This window comes from Panthera leo, chromosome B1 (assembly GCF_018350215.1).
Source record: "Panthera leo isolate Ple1 chromosome B1, P.leo_Ple1_pat1.1, whole genome shotgun sequence".
NCBI classification, from domain to species: Eukaryota; Metazoa; Chordata; class Mammalia; order Carnivora; family Felidae; genus Panthera; species Panthera leo.
The window spans coordinates 138,237,227-138,260,847 of record NC_056682.1 but is presented as its reverse complement, the minus strand read 5'-3'; the positions used below and the strand labels follow the sequence as shown (position 1 = coordinate 138,260,847).

The 23,621-nt window shown below is 39.3% G+C and overlaps 1 protein-coding gene across 9 annotated transcripts in view; it reads right to left on the bottom strand.

Annotated features, from left to right (window-relative positions):
* RASGEF1B (RasGEF domain family member 1B) overlaps positions 1 to 23,621 on the bottom strand; it is a 642,397-nt gene that overhangs the window by 212,181 nt on the left and 406,595 nt on the right. Inside the window, exon 1 of one of the 9 annotated variants that reach the window (XM_042936082.1) lies at positions 3,030 to 3,108. The exons of the other annotated variants lie outside the window; for them this stretch is intronic. The gene's annotated coding sequence lies outside the window, so the exon portion shown is untranslated. Of the gene's footprint in view, positions 1 to 3,029; positions 3,109 to 23,621 lie in introns of those variants that run through there. 9 annotated transcript variants of the gene reach the window in all.

The window sequence follows — 23,621 nt, the reverse complement described above, 5'->3', positions numbered from 1 at the left end:
TTGATCTTAATGAGTTATTTGCCCAAGGTGGCACAGCTGCTTAAAGGCACTGAGATCTGAACTCTCATCTCCAGATCCCTGGATCAGTGCTGTTTCTCTGTAACACAGGCTCTCAGACTTCACTGTGCAGCAGAATCACCTAGAGGCCTTGTTAAAAACCCAGATGGTCCAGGGTCTTTACCTACTAGCTGGTCTGGGGAGGGTCTAAGAATGTGCACTTCCAACAAGTTTCCAAGTGATGCCGATGCTGCTGGCACTAGGATCACATCTTTTGGAAACCACAGCTTTATATGACACCAAGACAGTTCTTCGCTAGGTGGACAGAATCAACAAACATCCAACCTCATTCCAAGAAGAGAGAGGCCTGGATAGTTGCATATCAAAGCCAAATGATAACACATTAATTGCAGAGAAAAATACGCTCTCTTTTTCCTCTGGCTTGTATCATTTGGAGCTTGAAACCTAAATGCATACATGGGGGAGCAGGTTAAAATGAACGTGATGCCTTGTGTTCCACTCTTTTGAACCCTGGTGTTTATTCATTGGTGTAGATGCTGCCCAAACAAACCAGAGGTTTTACTAAAACATGGGAGGTAGGAGTGTGTGTGTGTGTGTGTGTGTGTGTGTGTGTGTGTACGCACACGCACACACATGTGCCACATTTCTGGAAGACAGGCAGCATAAAACTTCCGGGTCACTACGAAACTGCTGAGGAGCCTGGAAGTGAGAATCTCCAGTGCCTCATCTCTAAAATCATGCGTGGGTCAGGGCATGAAACTCGACCTTTTGGATAAGCCAAGAGATGTCCTTCGTTTATACAGAGTCAATTACATTCTCCATCTTTTCTCCTTTCCTTGTCTCCTTCCTACTCCCACAGCAACCACCTCCCAGACAGGAAGATAAAATAGAAATGGAGAGGGGCGGCCAATTGTAAGGCAGTCGAGTGCGGCTGCCAAACCGCAGGTGGGTGGGGGGTGAGAAGCAGGGACATGGAAGAGAAGAAAGAGCTATTTATTCTCTGAGTCTCTGAGTGGTAATTTCACTGTCTACATAAATAGTGGCTGAGAGCATTAAAAACAAATACAAATATACTACAAACATGGTTCACATTCTTGGGGCCTCCCTCCATGGGTGAGTCCTGAAAGTCTTCTGGGGACCTCCAACAGTCCCCAGTCAACCCAGATGGCCCAGCCAGTAGGTATCCCAGGACCCCTCACTGCATTCCAGGTTAGCAATTACCCCTTGTAGATCCATATAGATTCTCCAGGGATGAGAAAACAAAGAGTAATTGGTTTCATTTTTTTTTAAATTTTCAAAAACATTAGTGTTGTAGAAAACTATAAAGAATAACATAATAACGAATGCTCACAGCCCTATGATCCAGATTTAGCAACTGTCAATGTTTGGTTGTCTCTCTTCCAGGTTTTAATATTTTGCTTTTATGGAGTTAAATGACAGATAGTCAAACATCTTTTTATGCCACCTATCTATCCCTTTCCTATTATTCTCATGCAACAAATTTTCTTTTATTTCATTAAAAAACTTTTACAAACATAAATGTGCATTAGAGAACCTAGAATATTATTTTTGTTTTTTGTGTTAATTACCAGTGGAAATATATTTTGTTTATATAAATGATTCATACTGAGTATTTGGTTCTCTGTTTTCACTCAACATAAAATTCTGGAGATTCAATCAGTTACTTTAGATGATCACTTCTAACTGTTCACTTTACTTACCCATTCCTTTTTTTTTTTTTAATTTTTTTTTTAACGTTTATTTATTTTTGAGACAGAGAGAGACAGAGCATGAACGGGGGAGGGGCAGAGAGAGAGGGAGACACAGAATCGGAAGCAGGCTCCAGGCTCTGAGCCATCAGCCCAGAGCCTGACGCGGGGCTCGAACTCACGGACCGTGAGATCGTGACCTGAGCCGAAGTCGGACGCTTAACCGACTGAGCCACCCAGGCGCCCCTACCCATTCCTTTTTAAATGGATGTATAGATTGTTTCTTTTTTTTTACTCTTACAAGAGAGGTTTCAATACTCATCCTATCGCATAACTCTGTGCACACCTACAAGATGTGGATGTTTCTGTTGCGTATGTACCCAGAAGTGGAATGTTGAGACCTAGGTATTATATCTTGAATTTTACTACATGGCCTCAACACTACCTGTTGAAAGTGGGCATATGAAAGTGGGCATATGAAAGTGGGCATATCAAATTATATTCCCAAGACCAAATGCAGTCAAGTACCATTTCACCCACATGGTGACAATTCTTGATATTGTCAGACCTTAATTTTTGCTAATGTTAGATTACAGTGCCTCATGATAGTTTTAGTTCATATTTCCTCATAACTGATTGAGGTTTTTCTGATTCAGTTTTCTTCTCTGTGAATTGTGTGTTCACACCCTTTGCCCATTTTTCTATATGAATGTCTTTTGTCTACTGATTTGTAGAATTCTTTATGTACAAATAAATAATTCCTTAATATGAATAGTATATAGTGCCTTGTATATAAGTATTACAAATATCTTCTTCGTGTCCGTGGCTTATGTTCTAACATTGCTTATGAGTAACTTATTACTAATTAGATAACAAAGTCAAAGAAGCTATCATAGACCACAACTTGGCACTATCATGTACAATCCTTCAATGGTCTAGGGATAAGCAAACTTAGACTCAAAAGCAAAGATGCAACTGGAGAAACCAACATTTGATGTCCTGTCTGAAAGCCACAAATCCAGTGCTCACTCCACCAAAGACCAACATCCTTGCTCATGTGTTCCCTCTTTCAGAAACACTATAAAGGCTCATCATAGTTAAAACGTGCAGGGAGAATTTAATGGCATAAGAAATATTTGAGGACATTTGTTAAAAAGGCCAAAGATTTTTAGCTGAAGGACTGGGGTAGGTCCCAATAAATATGCATTGCAAACAAGTTCCTCAGGAGATGATGTGGTAGGCAGGTGAGCAGGCCAGACTTTGCTGACTCTTGATGGAGAGCTGAGAAACCACAGTACTTACTGAGGCTGGTAGGGGCCCGTGAGAGGTCTGGGGTTCCAACTCCCTGTGGAAATACTTGATGGGCCACTCTCATGTTGGTCTATAGACTCTGTGAGGCCAGGGACTTGCTTCTTCTGTTTTCTCCCAGCATCTAGTATAGTGCCTGACTCAGTAAATATCTGTGGAATGAAGAAATGCTCCACGTATCACATTCTGTAGGTAACTGCCCATGGCTAGGAAAAGTCTTAAGAAAACCTACACTCAGCCTCAAATTCTAAACTTGCTTCTCCTGCTGAAATGGAGAGAGGCAACAACAATTCACCACAAATGCCAAGTGCTCTTGACTTCAGTGAAGTCACAGTATTGACCCTCTGTCCTGACGGTTGTCATCTCAAAGTACGTATTATGAAAACAAACACTCCTAATTATGGTTGTGTCTATAAAATGACAGTCAATTCAGTGGTCGAGGAAATTTGCCCAAACTCTTTAAGCTGTGAAAATAAAATACCCAGGGGTTTCTTTGGAAGCTGATGCTCAGAAGGTACTTGTCAGGATCCCTTCAATACCCACTCCTTTCACCTTATCCAGGTGCCACAAGGCAGAACGAGTCTCAAGGCCCCTGTGCCTCATGACATCTCTTTGAAGCAAGTAATGAGTCATTGGGCCTGACAAGTGTGTGTATCTGGTATAGACCACCTTTGTCTCCGATCAAAACTGTCAGCATTTCCCTTTCTTTATGCTTTAGTCATACACTATTAAGATGAGCAGTGGATCTTCTCTCCAAAGCCAGCTAGCCAGCCAATAACACCTTTCCAGCTAAGCAAGAATTGACCACCGTAGATCTTGGTGTGATGCAATGTTCAGAGATATTTGGCAGAGAGGAAAAATGTAACCATTTCTAAGAGCTTTGTCACTTCCTCCTATTTCTGATTCTTCAATGGGATAGGTCTATCTGAATATCCTCAAAAGGTATAAGGAAGAGAGGCTCTGAGAAGTATATCTGAGCAGGAGGTATGACAGAGCTATGGGGGAATGTGGTTCGGGGAGATTCTTATTGCTCTTAGATCCTCTTACTGTTAGAGGTAACATTCAAACTTTTAAAAAAGTAAGAAAATGTTAAGCCTCCTTATGTGCTTAAGCAAGAAACAACCTGGAGATGCTGCCGGTTTGAAGATAAAGACCAGGAAGTCATCTTCTCTATACCTAGAGAATGTGATATGAGGACCCTTATCTTCTCATTCCCAAAGAGGGTGGTGAGAGTCAGTGTAGTGAGATGCAGGTGGCAGCTGAGATAGAACAGAAGTAGGTAGAATATCATCTCCGGAGGAGGGTATGGAATTCTGTCTATCTACTTCCCCCAGGCCAGCGGACAAGCCTAACACTTTGATCTTCAGAGCAATTGCCTTCTCTTTACTTCTTCCCTTCACGTTCGTCCCAGACCGAAGATGGATCTATATAGAACTGTTGTTTAGGCTTCCATGCACAATGGGTGTCGGGGGGAGGGCACTTACAAACATAATGTATGAGGACTACAGGAATTTGTTGGCTGATTTTGTCAACCAACAGTAGAGTTTTCATAGCTTGGATGAATTGAATACAAGGGTTTTGTTGTTGTTGTTGTTGTTGTTGTTGTTGTTGTTTTGGTTTTTGGTTTTTGGTTTTTTTGCCTATAAACTTATATGTAGCCTACCAAAGATATTTTAAGCTGTATCATTCTGATGAATTTGCACTTGACTTATAAAAACATTTTTTCCGGCCTAATGTTGTATGATAATTCTTTTCTGATCTTTTTAAAGCTCTTGTCCTTGGAAACAGGAAGTAGGAAAATAAACCGGAAAATCAAAAAGTTCAAATTTAAGGCAAGATCTGAGTCACACAAGTTCTGGTACAATGTAATTTCTAACCCTGACATCATGAATATCAGTCTTGCAATAGACGTGAAGCAAATAAAGACTAGATTTAAAATAAAATGTCTGTGAGAGGGAAAAAAAGCATATCCCGATTGTTTCCTTAACTTTTCATAAATTAGTGTTTGAGAGGAAACAAGATGGAAAGGCTACTGTTGGTTTCCTTGTGACAGTTCAATTCATTCTCCTGATATTTCATAAAGTTCCAAGCTTCTCAAGTCTTTCTCCTATGCTCTGATTTTTCCCACCTACTATTTGCTTGTCCCCTCTTTCCACGAGTGTAGGTATGTGAGTGTATGTGCATGTATACCCACGTGTGTGTGTGTGTGTGTGTGTGTGTGTGTGTGTGTGTGTGTATTTTGTTCTTACATCTTGTTTCAATACTCTAGAAGCCAAGATGTGGTGGAAATTCTTTTGGATCAATATCTTCCTCATTTTCCTGGCCACACTCCATGCCTCTACCCTCCGCCTGCCAGCTGACAAATATGTGATCATGATCAACTGTCATTTCTTCAATGCCATCTATACCCTAGATACTGGCCTATTAATTAATCTCTTTTAATTATAAAAATAGGATTATGGTGTACACAATACATCTCTAATACCCAGCTAGACAACCTGAGACTCAGAGTATAGAAGTCACATAGCTAGGGAGTTATGATTTCAAGATTCAAACTCAAGCCTTATTGATTCCAAAGCACAAAATTTTCCTCCCCATCATGCCTTCATAAATAGATAAAGGTCTGAGTACATGATGAATTTAAGGCACATTTGCTCCATTTTGTTTTCACCAAATTATCCCTAATGGCAGAAAAGAGTGGATGTGTATGGGCACAGGGATATGAATGTGGGCTGCAGGATGGACAGGGGATACACTGAGGGGACACAGTATGCTTTTGAAAATATTAGTCTGAAATGTCTGGCTATATCCATATAATTTCTCTGAAGTCTTCTATTTACCTAAAAAATGTATTCTAATATTGCATTCTATTCCTTAGTATATTCATGTTTGCTGTAATGTCAAAGAAAAGGGTTAAAAAAATACTTGCCACTGGCCAAATTAATGCTCTAGGAAGATATACCATGTTTAGGCTGCAGGTCTATGGATCTCAGACCCCTTGCCATTGGTGCTCTTGGGATTAATGTAACCAGGGCAAAAGGTAGAAAAAACAAATCCATTCCTATTACTGAAAATACAACCGAGAAGAACATTCCGTACAAAGAGTGTGCAACAGCACATTATTCGCACTTAAAGAACATCACATTACTACTAATGATCATAGGATGGTTTTTTTGAATATTCAGAAGGGAACTATGGAAATAATTATAAATAAGAACCATATAACATGATTTTTGAAAAGTGGGAATTATTTCTACAGCCTAGCACGGAGATTCAATCAAATCCTAAATTCCTACTAGGGCACACATAATTGTGATATGCAGTGGGAACGTGGTAGAGTGAAAAGAGTTTTAGACTAAGGTTCAAAACCTGGGTTGTAGACTCAGCTCTACTATCAGCAAGTTTCCACTTGAGTTTTTATAGGTGCCTGGCTCCTGCATTTGAGTCTATAAAATGAGGTGTTGAATAGTAGGCTGGATGACTTCAGATACACCTATGAAGAGTTTACTCTATGGAATCTGTCTAATGTGTTGCAGTGAATAGAATATAGGCATTGGGATCGGATAGACCAGAATTTGAATCCCAGTTCAGGCATTTAAGAGCTCTGAAAGACTTGCTTTCCTATGTGTGAAATAAGACATACCTTATCAGGCCATCAGGAAGGTTAGCAAGAAAACATTTGGAAAAATCTACCATGGTGCCAAAACAGATAGTTGGTACTCACTAATGGTTGCTGTTATTTTGATGATATTTATTCCATATATAATAATAAATAGCAGTAGGTTTTTCTGCTGAGTTATCAGTTGCACTAGAAATTTAAATGTTTTATCCTGGTTTGTATTAGATCCTCTTGTCATTCTCTCTTGGCACCTTGTAGTTTGTTTTCACAGCGCTTACCACAAAATGTACCTGTCTACTTACTTCTGTGACTCCAGGAATATTTATTTAATATCTTCCTTCCCACATTGCTATAAGCCCCAAGAGGATAGGAAATTCATCAGTTTTTCTCACATCTATATTCCTAGAATATAGCATAGTGCCTGAGACAAAGTGAGTTCCCCCAAATTATCTGCCAAATGAATGGATGAATAAATAAATAGGCCTAAACAATTCTTAGTCCGTATCTCACCTAATATCTAGACACCATGCAAAGAAATGTACTTGTTATCTGGGACCCAGGAAACTTACTTGTTCAATCCCACCTGTATTATTATATTATTGCCTGTTCTACAACAGACAATTTCATACACAATGTACAATGTTCAATGATAGGCCATTCTGCTATCCATTTATAAGGCTACCAGTTTTTACAGCTTGCTCCAAATTTCCACCCACCATAGCTCAGGTTCTGCCACACACATCCAACATGGCTCTCCAACACATCCCTTATCAACTCACGGCAGCGATGAAAAATGCTATTTCCACTGTGCTTACAGAGAAATGACAGGGTATTTGTTGCATTTTATTTATTTTTTTAATGGTCTAAATAGGTAGACATTAGTCTGCAAGTCTATCAATAAAATCTGGGAACCTGCTAAATATGCAGATTCCTGGGTCCCACTCCCAGATATTCTGATTCTGATTTAACAAGTGGAAAAAGTATAGGTAAAGACTGATCATGTCATCCATGCTAATGGGACGTTCCATATGCTGCGGTCACAAAGGAAGTAAAAGTTCTTCGCGCTGCTGGTGGACTGTCACCAGTTGTGCCTAAATGGCTTTGAGAGCAGTGAATAAAATCCATGCTTAGTCTAGTGGACTGAAGGGAGAAAATCTCTGAAAAATCAAAGTGCAAGGTATTTCTGCCTATTAAAAATCGGGCATGTGACATATCTTCCCACTTAAACAGTCCCGATCTATAGGTTCTAAAGCTATTCTATCTCCAGACATCTCTCATACGCCTGAGAACAAAATATCAAACTACATAATGTAATTCTACCTCTAATTTAGAACCTGAAATTCATGTCTTTAGAGGTGTGTAAAAGGCCTCCATCAACTTTTTGCTTCCTGTGAAGATAATAATTTAAGCTATCACCAGACACCTGTCCAACCTGTAATTTTTCCTTACTCCACTTTGCTTCATCTCTGTGACTATAAAGATAGCACTCTGTTGCCAGAGTGCTAAAGAGTAATACAAAGGAGCGTGCATTTAATTATTCAGGTATAGGTAAAGGGAGGAGAGAAGTAACACAGGTGCTCAGGGGTGGTGAGTCCCTAACATTGGAAATGGCTGTCCTCCTCCTTCATTTCATCCCAGGTAATTACAGACCATCTGTTGTATTTGGTACGGTAAGCAAGTAGCCCAGGAAGGCAATTAGGGCAAAGGGGGGCAAGGATATTAATGTAACTAATGGGAGAATAACAGGGACTGGCATGAAGAAGGCAATAGCAGGCATAATCATTAAAGGAAAATTCTTAATTGACTTTGTTCTGTTCCTTTATTCAGTGAGAGTGGTAAGGCAATATTATCACCTAGTAATATAGATGTTACTATGTATACTAAGCAATGGAAAGCCTTCTAGCTTCCTTTGGATTCTGTCTCCTCTGTGGACTTTGATTCATTTATTTTACTCATTCAGAAAAAGTATTTTTTGAGCACTTACTACAAAATCAGGATTTGATCTAGGCACATAGGATACAATAGAATAAGATACACTTCTAACCTCAAGCAGTTTTAAGTCTATTGGGAGAGAAATACCAATAAGCAAGTCATTTCAACTCATCGTGTCTTCCAGCTAGAACGTGGGGGTCAAGATAGCCTTCCCGGAACTGTGACTCAAGCTGTAATTCCAAGAACAGCAAATGCTGGGAGGAGACCGTGAGGGAGACTAGGCAAGAAATGGATAAGGAGACCTCCAGGTAAGTGCTTGGCAACAGTAGAAAAGGGAGAATCAATAGGAAGTGGGCGGTGAGGGAATGTGTTGTTTGGAAGCAGTTTCTGGAGGAGAAGAAGAAAGATTTGTAAAACAAATCTTTGCCCACTATTTCTAGACACAGAAGAATCCATATTCCCCTCTGGCACTTTAAGCTATTCTAACAAAGCAGCCGAGCTTTGAAGACTGACTCGTGGTGGTCTCAGATCCATTCACTTACAGCCAAAGTAAATACAAAATGTACTTTCTTAATCTACCTACATACATCAAACTGTAAGGATCTGTTTCCTTTTGGCCTGTCTTCTTTACTTCCTTCATTTCATACACAATAAACAATGTTATCTGCAGTACTGCCTTTCCAGACAGATTTAATACTATCTCTATATGTTTATACTGTCTAGATTAAACTAACTTTGTAAAAATGTATCTCTCCAAGTTCTTCTTGGTTCGTGTTCAGTTGTGTTTATAGTCCTTTCAAAATTCTGAAGAGGCTTTTTGATGTTTTTAGGAGAGGCCTATCTGGCAAGCCTCGTCTCCCCACTCTTTGCTTTTGATATGATCTGTGCATTAAGTGCACAAATGCCAGGGTTGTGTACTGGCACCAAATAAAGCATGTTAAATGGACATATCCCTGCTCTTTAATTTACTTTGCTTAGGATGGGAGTTTACAATCACTTTACATTTCCTTGCCTGGTTTTTTGAGCATTCCAGGAAATTAATAAACTTTAGTTTCTAAATATCTACTTTGTAATGGGGTGCTGGGACCAGTCCATACGAGCTCACATGAACTGACTATTAAATTTTTAGGAATTTTGTGGGCCAGTTGTTAAACACTGGTTGTTATTTAAAAAATTAAAGTATAGGTACTAACAAATTATGTTTAAAACAAGAGTCATATATACTCAAAACTCACCACTTTCTCATTATTTTACTACCTGATACTATTATCTATGCTCTTCAGTGCATTTATACCTACAGTTTTGGGTGGTGGTCATATTATAGAATGTGTTACTGTGCATCTCTTCCCAAATCTGAGTTCAGTGATGACACGTTGGCAACTTGAAAATGGCCATGATGGGAGTATTTGCACCAAAAAATTAGCAAATGATATAAATCACGACCCCTGTTTTTTCCTTTAGAGATCATGATTTTGTTAAACCTTGACTCATGCACCACTGGTCATATGGAATAAAGAATGAGGACATTGGTTGGAAAGGAGAAAGGATGGATATTGGCAGAAAAATCGTCAACCAGTTCTAATACTATGAATAAAGTCTGTTCAAATTATAGTCTAAGAGAGGACTGGTTGAAATAAAATTGTATTCTCTGAAAATATATGCAGCTGTCCTCTTGAAGTTAATAAATTTTTAAGGACAATGAAGTCATGACATGTTACTCCTGTTCCTTTTTGCCTTTAGCAGAACAAGCGACCACAGATGAAGAAACTATAAGAGTCTACAGTGGTTTTATAAAACCTGTTTAGGGCACCTGCCAACACACTCTTATGCCCTGATAGCAGCCTTGGCTGCATAAGTTCTCCCAGACATTTAAGAAGTTATAAAGTAGGTGAACCTGTTTTGTGAATTAAGGTAACAATTGTATTAATATTTCACAGTCAAAATGATTTCTTCTGAGCCTCTGCAGTTTCTGGGTGCTATAACTCTCAGATAAATGGCATCTTTGTCCTCAAAAGAATATGCAGGGATATTTAACATAAAGAAAGGCCCAGGATAAGTAACTGGGACCTAGCAGACAATGACAGGAGTGACTTTCACTAGAGGGCCTTGATGGATCCATCTCCTGGAGCTTCTTCTTTGATTCTTCAAATGTCCTTGAGGCACAGTCAAGGGACAAAAGCAAGTATTGAATCATTTGGGGAGGGAAGCAGAAAAACAGGGGTTTAACAATTTTCCTAAATTTAGGAATATATCAAGTAAAAAAAAAAAAAAAAAAAAGACTGGAACTCCCAAACTCTAAGTCTTACTCAAAGACACAGTACACTCCAGATGGTAATGAATAGTGATTCCAAAACCTCAGCTTCAAGTCAGGCAAATTATTCTAATGGATAAATAAACAGTGGCGCAAATTTCCCTCACATTTTTAGGAAGTAGGAAAACCTGTACTAAACAAACCCACAAAAGACAGACTTGTGTACCTTAAGCTGTTCAGGGCATTTATCATAAATTTGTAAGTGTAGAAGTCAATATTACACTTACATGGCAGACTTTCTCCTTAAGATTATGTAGGCTTAAATAATTTTATGATTTTTGCTTGATTTGAAGACCTCTCAGAGCGGATCCTAGCGAATGAAAATTATATAAAGTCTCTAGATTATAACTAGGTCTATGCACTTCATACTAATGTATTATAAATTGATCAACTGGGGGCTCCTGGGTGGTTCAGTCAGTTAAGTGTCAGACTCTTGATTTCAGCTCAGGTCATGATCTCACAGTTTGTGAGATCAAGCCCTGCACTGGGCTCTGCACTGACAGTGCGGAGCCTGCTTGGGATTCATTCATTCTCTCTCTCTCTCTGTCTCTCTTTCTCTCTCTCTCCCCCTCTCTCCTTTTCTCTTTCTGTCTGTCTCTCTCTCTCTCAAAATAAACATTTTTAAAAATTAAAAAAATAATAATAAAATAAAAATAAATTGATTGACAGTAAGCAAAGTAAACCTTCCAAGTCCCACCTAATGAGCCTGAATGAAGAAGGAATTTCTAGATGCTTCCATTGATTCCCCAGACAGGGTGCATCATCTGGCCATTCGTTCCACCTGCTTATTAATTGTCAGAAAGAAAGTATGAGAGGTTCAGCCAAGGAGTTCCAACTCTTGAATTGAGTCTCTAAAAGCCTGTCTTGTTTGAGAGAATTTTCTACTTCTGGTTCTGAAAATTATAAAATAGTCATGCTGCTTCTGAAATGGGTTATACCTCTCACAAATAAAGATGAAATGCACCATAGAGTGCAACTCTAGCTAAGGCTGGCACATACAAGGCATTCTTGCCATTACCTGTCCGGGACAGACAGAGCTAATCTATCAGGATAAGCCTAAACCTGAATCAAAGAGGATGCGCATTCCCTCTGAGAGTGGATGTAGTCTTTTAATCCTTCTCAACATTATCCAGCATGCCACTCCCAATGAATCTGAATTTGCACTTGAGACAAGCCCAGATCTGATTCAACAATTTTATTTCATCAAAAGTGATGGCCAAAGAAGTTACTTGCTTAAAGTCACCAAACTCGTTCGTGACAAAACCAGGATTTGAAACCAGGTTTTCAGTGCCCTTTCCACTGTGATGGATTACGTTACTTAAACCACTGATGGTTTTGGTCTGTGGGGTGATGCAACGTGAATTTCCACCAATAGATTTAAGGATCCAGTTCATGGATACATCAAGGCAGACTCTGAAAGGCAGCGACAGAAATTCTGTAGATGGGGCTGCTTCTGAGTTGCCACTCAGAAAAAACACCAATCAAGGTGCTTGTCTTTCCATATATGAATTATCAGTGTTTATGTTATCAAAGTCAAGTGAAGAAATTAAATGGGCCAAAATAGAGCTTTAGGATTAAGGAATTCTGCAATTATTTATTAGTTTATTTACTTTAGCAGAATTAAGAACTGAATTATGAATAAACAGGTTATTTTAATCTTAAAGGGCCTCATCTTTGCCTTAGAAACTGTGGAGACACAAGGTACATGTGTGGGGATTTTGGAAGAAATATAGAGCTAAGACAGAAATGCAGACTATTAAAGAGAAAAATTTGGCCTCCCTTTTCTTGCAAGTACACTCTTTGTTCATTTTCAAGTGAGTCTCGTCTGTCAAGCCCAAGCATCTGTTATTCTGATATTCTTAGTCTACTGTACCCTTTTTGGCTCTGTTATCTTAGCAAACATTTTCGGTATTGTTAACAGTTTGAAAACCATCATTAAAAAACTGCAGGTGATGAATGGATAAAAAAGATGTGGTATCCATATACAATGGATTATTACTTGGCAATCAAAAAGAATGAAATCTTGCCATTTGCAACTACATGGAAGGATCTAGAGGGTATTATGCTAAGTGAAATTAGTCAGTCAGAAAAAGACAAATATCACATGACTTCACTCTTATGAGGACTTTGAGATACCAAACAGATGAATATAAGGGAAGGGAAGCAAAAATAATATAAAAACAGGGAGGGGGACAAAACATAAAAGACTCTTAAAAATAGAGAACAAACAGAGGGTTTATGGAGGGGTTGAGGGAGGGGGGATGGGCTAAATGGGTAAGGAGCACTAAGGAATCTACTCCTGAAATCAGTGTTGTACTATATGCTAACTTACTTGGATATAACTTAAAAAAATAAATAAATTATTAAAAAAAAAAAAACACGAGGTGAGAGCTTTCCATTTCTGCTTCTCCTTAACCATGCTTTTGAGCCTGTGTTAGGTTTGAAGACATTCACAGGTGATGAGAAGGAACTAGTTCCACACATCCAACAAAAGCAAGAACAAACATTATCGCAGATATCACTGTAAAGGGCTGCACCCATCACACGCATACAACGATGTGGTTGTGACAGAGGAAAGGAGTCAGTTTCGCAGGCACAGCACACTCAGCTATCTCTCAGAGGACTCCCAACCTAACAGCTGCCCACACACCATGCATAACATCCTGTCCTAGCCTCAAAGACACACGAACATGTTTTCTACCTCCGCCCTTGGCAACAGTCCCATTTCAACGGGCCACTTTGGTTTTAAATTTGCTTAGGTGGTTCGTATGACTCAGGAATTCCATATTTCCAAAACCCAGGTAAAAACTCAGACATTTTAGAGAAAGGAGAATTGAAAAGTATAGGACATCTCTGCATGTTCCTCTATTTAATGTTTCAACAGATGGCATGACCCTTCCTTGCCCAAAAGGTGATTTGAATTGCATCAGTATAAGACCACAGGTGAAAACTAATGTTACAGTAGAACCTCACAGCCCCCCAATTCTATCCCATTTATCAGAAGTACAGCATCCATTGGTATTATCTTAAAGGAATTCTTGTGAATTTAGTAAACCAACTACTTATTACTTATTACTTAGCAGGGCTACATACAGATTTTGTCCCTTAAAAAAAACATCCACATCTTATTTAGAGAATATGTTGTTAAAGGAAGAGTCTTAGGTATTTTTTATCTGATGACAACTTATACATGTTATTTTCAGCTCGAGAAAAGAGGTGAGGAAATAAAGATTAGTGAATAGAGTCCTAAACCAGAAGCAGAAGGCTGAGTTTTAGACTAGTAAATTTCCTCACTGTCTTTCAATTTCCATTTCTCCTGTCCTGAAACTGTCTCTGGGGATGCATGTGAAAGATAGCGAAATGTTTAACAATATTTGGAAACCATTACTCTTGAAGCAATGAAAACTACTTTGGCTCAGGAGATAATGAGAGAACCAGTGAGGGTGGTCCACATTTTTCATAGTTAAGATATAAAATGATCATGAGAGACACAGGCAGACATACTGTTTAAGTTTCTCACAAGATTTTATTTTTTAATTGACAACAGCCCCATTCCTAATCACACAAAATCCTTCCAGATCATTCTTTCCTAAGCAGTGTAGACCTTAATTTGCTGTTCTGTACTAATTTGTTGTTGCTAATTTCATAATAATAGAAATTGGGGGGAATCCCACAGTCGAAAAGGCCAAAAGGAAACCAGGGCAAAGAGACATCTATGTGTGAGCACCAGGTTTTCATTCATATGAGGTTGGCAACCCATAGATCACAATCACTGGTGAAGCAGAGGTAGTAATTAAGAATGGAGGTCAAGAACACAAAAGAGAAGGAGGAGGCCTAACATTCAGACACACAGAATTAGAATTATAGAGCAGGCTGAATAGAGCAGACAGAAAGGGAAGAAGGCCTTAAATACCTGGGCATACCTACAGGTATTTCTACCAACCTTGGCTATGCAAATTAACTCCTACATTCCCAATCCCATATTAGGAACGTAGCCTTGGCCTGATTTCAACTTCAACAGTGGGACAACCCAGTTCAATGTTTCCCAAACATTAGTGTGCTTATCACTAGTGTCATAAAGGATGATTTTAAGAAATACACACATTTAAAATTTTAATTTTACTTGTCATGGGTTTTTTTTTTATATATGTTAGGAAACCAGAACATAACACCAATAATTTATTAGATATTATTTAAAGAAAAAAACTATGGAGTAATACAAGAGGTGATATATAGATAAGGCAAAAGGAAAATCATGAACAGTCTCTGAATAATTTAAATTTGGGAAAAACTGATCTAATCTGGTGAATGTTAACACATGTTTTGTTTACTTGTTACTCTGTCTCCCCAAGAGGGGGTGAGGCTCTTCAAAAATCACATTTTACCCAAGACACATTGTCACATAGTAACAAAAAGGTATGTTAAAAAGGGTGCCAAGGAAAAGGCACCAAAACAAGTCCAAATTCATTCTTTTGACAGAGCTTTATCAAGAGGGTAAATATTTAATGAGATTTTACAATCTCTTTTTCTAAGAGTTGCAAACAGTACTGTGTCCGGAGCTACCCTAGGTGCTTGAAATACAGTAAAGGAATGTTCTGTTCTGAGCAGTGGATAAGGCAGACACCTGAGGAGCAACACATTCCAACAAATGTGCTCAAAGCGAATGTTCCAGTCACGGCGCTCCTTCCTTTCCTGTTCTTGGCCACTTGCCATCTGCCGCCTCGTGGGAAACCCATCATTGCAGAACACACCCTCCACTTTATTAGCCCATAATTTTGAAAATACATCTTCAAGTCTTAAAGAGTCAGAATTTTAACCACTCCTTCTAAATTCTCACATTTTGAAGGGAATCTCTCCTAAAATGCTAGATTAATTTTTTAAACAATGTTAAAAAGATAAAGGGAAAGGAACATGTTCCAGGTTATAAGAAGTTGAGAGAAAAAAAAAGACAGGGGGCCAGGGTTTAGTGCAATGAGCTCTGCATCCTTATATGCTAGAACATTAATATCTAGGCAGGATTTTTTATATATATTCATAAATGTTTTAGTGATTTATTTTGCACTCACTCCTTCATTGCCTCATCCCAACGATTTTGAAAATAAACATTATCTCACTCCAAAATGGCTCTTAAAAGAGTGCTGTCCTTTTTTCTCTTCCTTTTTTTTTTTCTTACTGAGGACATATGATGTTATATTACTTTTAAATGTACAACGGCGACTCAACAAGTCTATACATTATACTATGCTTACCACAAGTGTCTGTATTCCCTGTGCTGTGCCCCTTTTTTTTTTCAAGACAAATGAAATTTATTTAACATGAGAGGTATGTCAGTATAAACCCCCAAATATGTCTTAGAAGTCTTCCCCACGCATGCCAGTCTCTGTGGTAGAGTTCAACAAAGCAGTCCACTTTGTCTCATGAACTGACAATGTGAGAACTGCAAAAAAGGAAGAGGTTGGAGTTCTCAGGAAAGAGAGATATCAAGCCACAACCTTCTGAAAATATAGCAAGTCTTTAAAACAATGTATTGGGCCCATAAATCTCTGAATTGTGACAAGATATCATAAAATGTCCCTATCCAGTGTCTTTCCTGATAAACTGGTCATCAGAGAAGTCCATCAGGATCAGTCTTGGCCACAGCAGAGGAACAGCCAACAGGCCTAAGTATCTGGAGTCCCAACCAGTAAGATTGCTGGTCTCTGCTCTTCTTTGTAGAGTAACTTTGTAGAGTAACAAGGTAAGTGAGAGGTGGTGAGAGAGATAGTACAGGGCTGCTATAAACATCCATTAATTGTTAGTATGTGCCACGTACAAAGGTGGGCTGTGTGGAACACAGATTTGTGAAAGGGCAAGGAGGAGATAAAGCATTCATTGTGAAACTACAATGAGTCAAGCATAATTTTCAGTACTTTACAGATAATAACTTAATTGATACTGGTGACAAATGGTGAGATCAACAAATGTGTGAGGCAGGCATTACATAGATGAGAAGAACAAGATGCAGAGATTCTAAGTAACTTGTCTAAAGATACCCAGTAAAATGGAGGAGGTGGGAATGGTGATGGAGGGGGGTTGTGTCAGATCACACATCTGTCTGACTCCCAAAGGTTTTTTGTTGGCTTGTTCTCTGTTTCTTGTTTTTCCTGTTATGTATTGAGCCCTTACAATGCATCAGGCATTATACTAAACACTTAAGGGATTATCTCAGCAAATCTTTAGAACAACCCTATCAGGTAGTTAATGTTAATTTTGAAATTTGACAGATGAGGAAATTTAGGCATAGAAAAGTAAGTCAATTCCTCGAGGTTACACAGCTTTCTGTGCTGGATCTAGGAGCCCGGGCAGTTTGATTGCAGGGCAAACTCTGCGACAATAGTCCATAGCTTCTGGATTGTGTCTAACTCCAAACTCTTTGGGAGAACAAACGAGACACACTGAGAACATATTGAGTACTGGTGCCAAGCACGTGTGCACGCACGCGCACACACACACACACACACACACACACACACACAGATGTGCACATGCACACAGGGAGTGTGAACTATCTGCATGATTGGTATTACAGAAACTTAAGAGATAGTAACGGGCTGATCTTCCCCAGGGAGTTCTGTCAGTCTGATGATCCAGTCACCCGCTCCCCATGCCCGTGATTTTTTGTGGGCTTAGAGGCACAGGAACAACAAAAAATGGCTAAGGGGAGCCAGAAGGCGCCTGAGGCAGCAGGGCGGGACCGGAAGATGGCGGCTTAGGAGGACGCTGGGCTCACCGCGCATCCTGCTGATCACTTAGATTCCACCTACACCTGCCTAACTAACCCAGAAAACCACCAGAAACTAGCAGAACGGAATCTCCGGAGCCAAGCGCAGATGAGAGACCCACGGAAGAGGGGCCTCTCCTGAAGTGGATCACCAAAGGAGAAGCGAGCTAAGCGTGCCCCTCCTGCCCCGGTGTACCTTGCCTACCCACCCCAGCTAATACGCCAGATCCCCAGCAACACAAGCCTGGCAGTGTGCAAGTAGCCCAGACGGGCCACACCACCCCACAGTGAATCCCGCCCCTAGGAGAGGGCAAGAGAAGGCACACACCAGTCTGACTGTGGCCCCAGCGGTGGGCCGGGAGCAGATGTCAGGTCTGAAGGCGACTCTGCCCACCAGCTCCAGTTATACACCACAGCACAGGGGAAGTGCCCTGCAGGTCCTCACCACTCCAGGGACTATCCAAAATGACCAAACGGAAGAATTCCCCTCAGAAGAATCTCCAGGAAATAACAACAGCTAATGAACTGATCAAAAAGGATTTAAATAATATAACAGAAAGTGAATTTAGAATAATAGTCATAAAATTAATCACTGGGCTTGAAAACAGTATACAGGACAGCAGAGAATCTCTTGCTACAGAGATCAAGGGACTAAGGAACAGTCACGAGGAGCTGAAAAACGCTTTAAACGAAATGCAAAACAAAATGGAAACGACGACGGCTCAGATTGAAGAGGCAGAGGAGAGAATAGGTAAACTAGAAGATAAAGTTATGGAAAAAGAGGAAGCTGAGAAAAAGAGAGATAAAAAAATCCAGGAGTATGAGGGGAAAATTAGAGAACTAAGTGACATACTAAAAAGAAATAATATACGCATAATTGGTATCCCAGAGGAGGAAGAGAGAGGGAAAGGTGCTGAAGGTGTACTTGAAGAAATCATAGCTGAGAACTTCCCTGATCTGGGGAAGGAAAAAGGCATTGAAATCCAAGAGGCACAGAGAACTCCCTTCAGACATAACTTGAATCGATCTTCTGCACGACATATCATAGTGAAACTGGCAAAATACAAGGATAAAGAGAAAATTCTGAAAGCAGCAAGGGATAAACGTGCCCTAACTTATAAAGAGAGACCTATAAGACTCGTGACTGATCTCTCTTTTGAAACTTGGCAGGCCAGAAAGGATTGGCACAAGATCTTCAATGTATTAAACAGAAAAAATATGCAGCCGAGAATCCTTTATCCAGCAAGTCTGTCATTTAGAATAGAAGGAGAGATAAAGGTCTTCCCAAACAAACAAAAACTGAAGGAATTTGTCACCACTAAACCAGCCCTACAAGAGATCTTAAGGGGGATCCTGTGAGACAAAGTACCAGAGACATCGCTACAAGCATAAAACATACAGACATCACAATGACTCTAAACCCGTATCTTTCTATAATAACACTGAATGTAAATGGATTAAATGCGCCAACTAAAAGACATAGGGTATCAGAATGGATAAAAAAACAAGACCCATCTATTTGCTGTCTACAAGAGACTCATTTTAGATCTGAGGACACCTTTAGATTGAGAGTGAGGGGATGGAGAACTATTTATCATGCTACTGGATGCCAAAAGAAAGCTGGAGTAGCCATACTTATATCAGACAAACTAGACTTTAAATTAAAGGCTGTAACAAGAGATGGAGAAGGGCATTATATAATAATTACAGGGTCTATCCATCAGGAAGAGCTAACAATTATAAATGTCTATGCACCGAATACCGGAGCCCCCAAATATATAAAACAATTACTCACAAACATAAGCAACCTTATGGATAAGAATGTGGTTATTGCAGGGGACTTTAACACTCCACTTACAGAAATGGATAGATCATCTAGACACACGGTCAATAAAGAAACAAGGGCCCTGAATGACACATTGGATCAGATGGACTTGACAGATATATTTAGAACTCTGCATCCCAAAGCAACAGAATATACTTTCTTCTCGAGTGCACATGGAACATTCTCCAAGATAGATCATATACTGGGTCACAAAACAGCCCTTCATAAGTATACAAGAATTGAAATCATACCATGCATACTTTCAGACCACAATGCTATGAAGCTTGAAATCAACCACAGGAAAAAGTCTGGAAAACCTCCAAAAGCATGGAGGTTAAAGAACACCCTCCTAAAGAATGAGTGGGTCAACCAGGCAATTAGAGAAGAAATTAAAAAATATATGGAAACAAACGAAAATGAAAATACAACAATCCAAACGCTTTGGGACGCAGCGAAGGCAGTCCTGAGAGGAAAATACATTGCAATCCAGGCCTATCTCAAGAAACAAGAAAAATCCCAAATACAAAATCTAACAGCACACCTAAAGGAAATAGAAGCAGAACAGCAAAGGCAGCCTAAACCCAGCAGAAGAAGAGAAATAATAAAGATCAGAGCAGAAATAAACAATATAGAATCTAAAAAAACGGTAGAGCAGATCAACGAAACCAAGAGTTGGTTTTTTGAAAAAATAAACAAAATTGACAAACCTCTAGCCAGGCTTCTCAAAAAGAAAAGGGAGATGACCCAAATAGATAAAATCATGAATGAAAATGGAATGATTACAACCAATCCCTCAGAGATACAAACAATTATCAGGGAATACTATGAAAAATTATATGCCAACAAATTGGACAACCTGGAAGAAATGGACAAATTCCTAAACAACCACAGTCTTCCAAAACTAAATCAGGAGGAAATAGAAAGCTTGAACAGACCCATAACCAGTGAAGAAATTGAATTGGTTATCAAAAATCTCCCAACAAATAAGAGTCCAGGACCAGATTGCTTCCCAGGGGAGTTCTACCAGACATTTAAAGCAGAGATAATACCTATCCTTCTCAAGCTATTCCAAGAAATAGAAAGGGAAGGAAAACTTACAGACTCATTCTATGAAGCCAGTATTACTTTGATTCCTAAACCAGACAGAGACCCAGTAAAAAAAGAGAACTACAGGCCAATATCCCTGATGAATATGGATGCAAAAATTCTCAATAAGGTACTAGCAAATCGAATTCAACAGCATATAAAAAGAATTATTCACCATGATCAAGTGGGATTCATTCCTGGGATGCAGGGCTGGTTCAACATTCGTAAATCAATCAATGTGATACATCACATTAATAAAAAAAAAGAGAAGAACCATATGATCCTGTCAATCGATGCAGAAAAGACCTTTGACAAAATCCGGCACCCTTTCTTAATAAAAACCCTTGAGAAAGTCGGGATAGAAGGAACATACTTAAACATCATAAAAGCCATTTATGAAAAGCCCACAGCTAACATCATCCTCAATGGGGAAAAACTGAGAGCTTTTTCCCTGAGATCAGGAACACGACAGGGATGCCCACTCTCACTGCTGTTGTTTAACATAGTGTTGGAAGTTCTAGCATCAGCAATCAGACAACAAAAGGAAATCAAAGGCATCAAAATTGGCAAAGATGAAGTCAAGCTTTCGCTTTTTGCAGATGACATGATATTATACATGGAAAATCCGATAGACTCCACCAAAAGTCTGCTAGAACTGATACATGAATTCAGCAAAGTTGCAGGATACAAAGTCAATGTACAGAAATCAGTTGCATTCTTATACACTAACAATGAAGCAACAGAAAGACAAATAAAGAAACTGATCCCATTCACAATTCCACCAAGAAGCATAAAATACCTAGGAATAAATCTAACCAAAGATGTAAAAGATCTGTATGCTGAAAACTATAGAAAGCTTATGAAGGTAATTGAAGAAGATATAAAGAAATGGAAAGACATTCCCTGCTCATGGATTGGAAGAATAAATATTGTCAAAATGTCAATACTACCCAAAGCTATCTATACATTCAATGCAATCCCAATCAAAATTGCACCAGCATTCTTCTTGAAACTAGAACAAGCAATCCTAAAATTCATATGGAAACACAAAAGGCCCCGAATAGCCAAAGTAATTTTGAAGAAGAAGACCAAAGCAGGAGGCATCACAATCCCAGACTTTAGCCTCTACTACAAAGCTGTCATCATCAAGACAGCATGGTATTGGCACAAAAACAGACACATAGACCAATGGAATAGAATAGAAACCCCAGAACTAGATCCACAAACGTATGGCCAACTCATCTTTGACAAAGCAGGAAAGAACATCCAATGGAAAAAAGACAGTCTCTTTAACAAATGGTGCTGGGAGAACTGGACAGCAACATGCAGAAGGTTGAAACTAGACCACTTTCTCACACCGTTCACAAAAATAAACTCAAAATGGATAAAGGACCTGAATGTGAGACAAGAAACCATCAAAACCCTAGAGGAGAAAGCAGGAAAAGACCTCTCTGACCCCAACCGTAGCAATCTCTTACTTGACACATCCCCAAAGGCAAGGGAATTAAAAGCAAAAATGAATTACTGGGACCTTATGAAGATAAAAAGCTTCTGCACAGCAAAGGAAACAACCAACAAAACTAAAAGGCAACCAACGGAATGGGAAAAGATATTTGCAAATGACATATCGGACAAAGGGCTAGTATCCAAAATCTATAAAGAGCTCACCAAACTCCACACCCGAAAAACAAATAACCCAGTGAAGAAATGGGCAGAAAACATGAATAGACACTTCTCTAAAGAAGACATCCAGATGGCCAACAGACACATGAAAAGATGCTCAACGTCGCTCCTCATCAGGGAAATACAAATCAAAACCGCACTCAGATATCACCTCACGCCAGTCAGAGTGGCCAAAATGAACAAATCAGGAGACTATAGATGCTGGAGAGGATGTGGAGAAACGGGAACCCTCTTGCACTGTTGGTGGGAATGCAAACTGGTGCAGCCACTCTGGAAAACAGTGTGGAGGTTCCTCAGAAAATTAAAAATAGACCTACCCTATGACCCAGCAATAGCACTGCTAGGAATTTACCCAAGGGATACAGGAGTACTGATGCATAGGGGCACTTGTACCCCAATGTGTACAGCAGCACTCTCAACAATAGCCAAATTGTGGAAAGAGCCTAAATGTCCATCAACTGATGAATGGATAAAGAAATTGTGGTTTATATACACAATGGAGTACTACATGGCAATGAGAAAGAACGAAATATGGCCCTTTGTAGCAACGTGGATGGAACTGGAGAGTGTGATGCTAAGTGAAATAAGCCATACAGAGAAAGACAGATACCATATGTTTTCACTCTTATGTGGATCCTGAGAAACTTAACAGAAACCCATGGGGGAGGGGAAGGAAAAAAAAAAAAAAGAGGTTAGAGTGGGAGAGAGCCAAAGCATTGGAGACTCTTAAAAACTGAGAACAAACTGAGGGTCGATGGGGGCTGGGAGGGAGGGGAGGGTGGGTGATGGGTATTGAGGAGGGCACCTTTTGGGATGAGCACTGGGTGTTGTATGGAAACCAATTTGACAATAAATTTCATATATTGAAAAAAATAAAATAAAAGTAATATAGCATAAAAAAAAAAGAGATAGTAACTGGCTGTAGCAGAAGTGGAGATCCAGAATCCCATTGCCCCCACCAAAATGATTTCAAAGTGAAAATCACTTGTTCAATAGAACCCAAGATTTTTTTGGATTTATAGATCAGACAAATTAGACAAGCAGAATATAGACAGATATCTTAGAAATACCATTTTTTTTTACTTTGTAAAATAAAAATAATTACCATCTATCATCAATACCATTTGATAAAAATAAATACCATATAAATTTAGATCTGTGGAAAACTACTTGCACTGTAATTATTTGACACTCTCATGGAACAGTGAAAATTATGTCAAGATCATGCTGATTCACTGGCATCTGCCAGGAAAGGCTGGAAGCATATTATGAGACCCAGCTGAACCCATCTAAATCCTTGTTGACATGTTCTATTTTAAATTATTCTGTTCACAGAGTCTAGAATGTTCATGTGGGGCAGAAGGGATCTT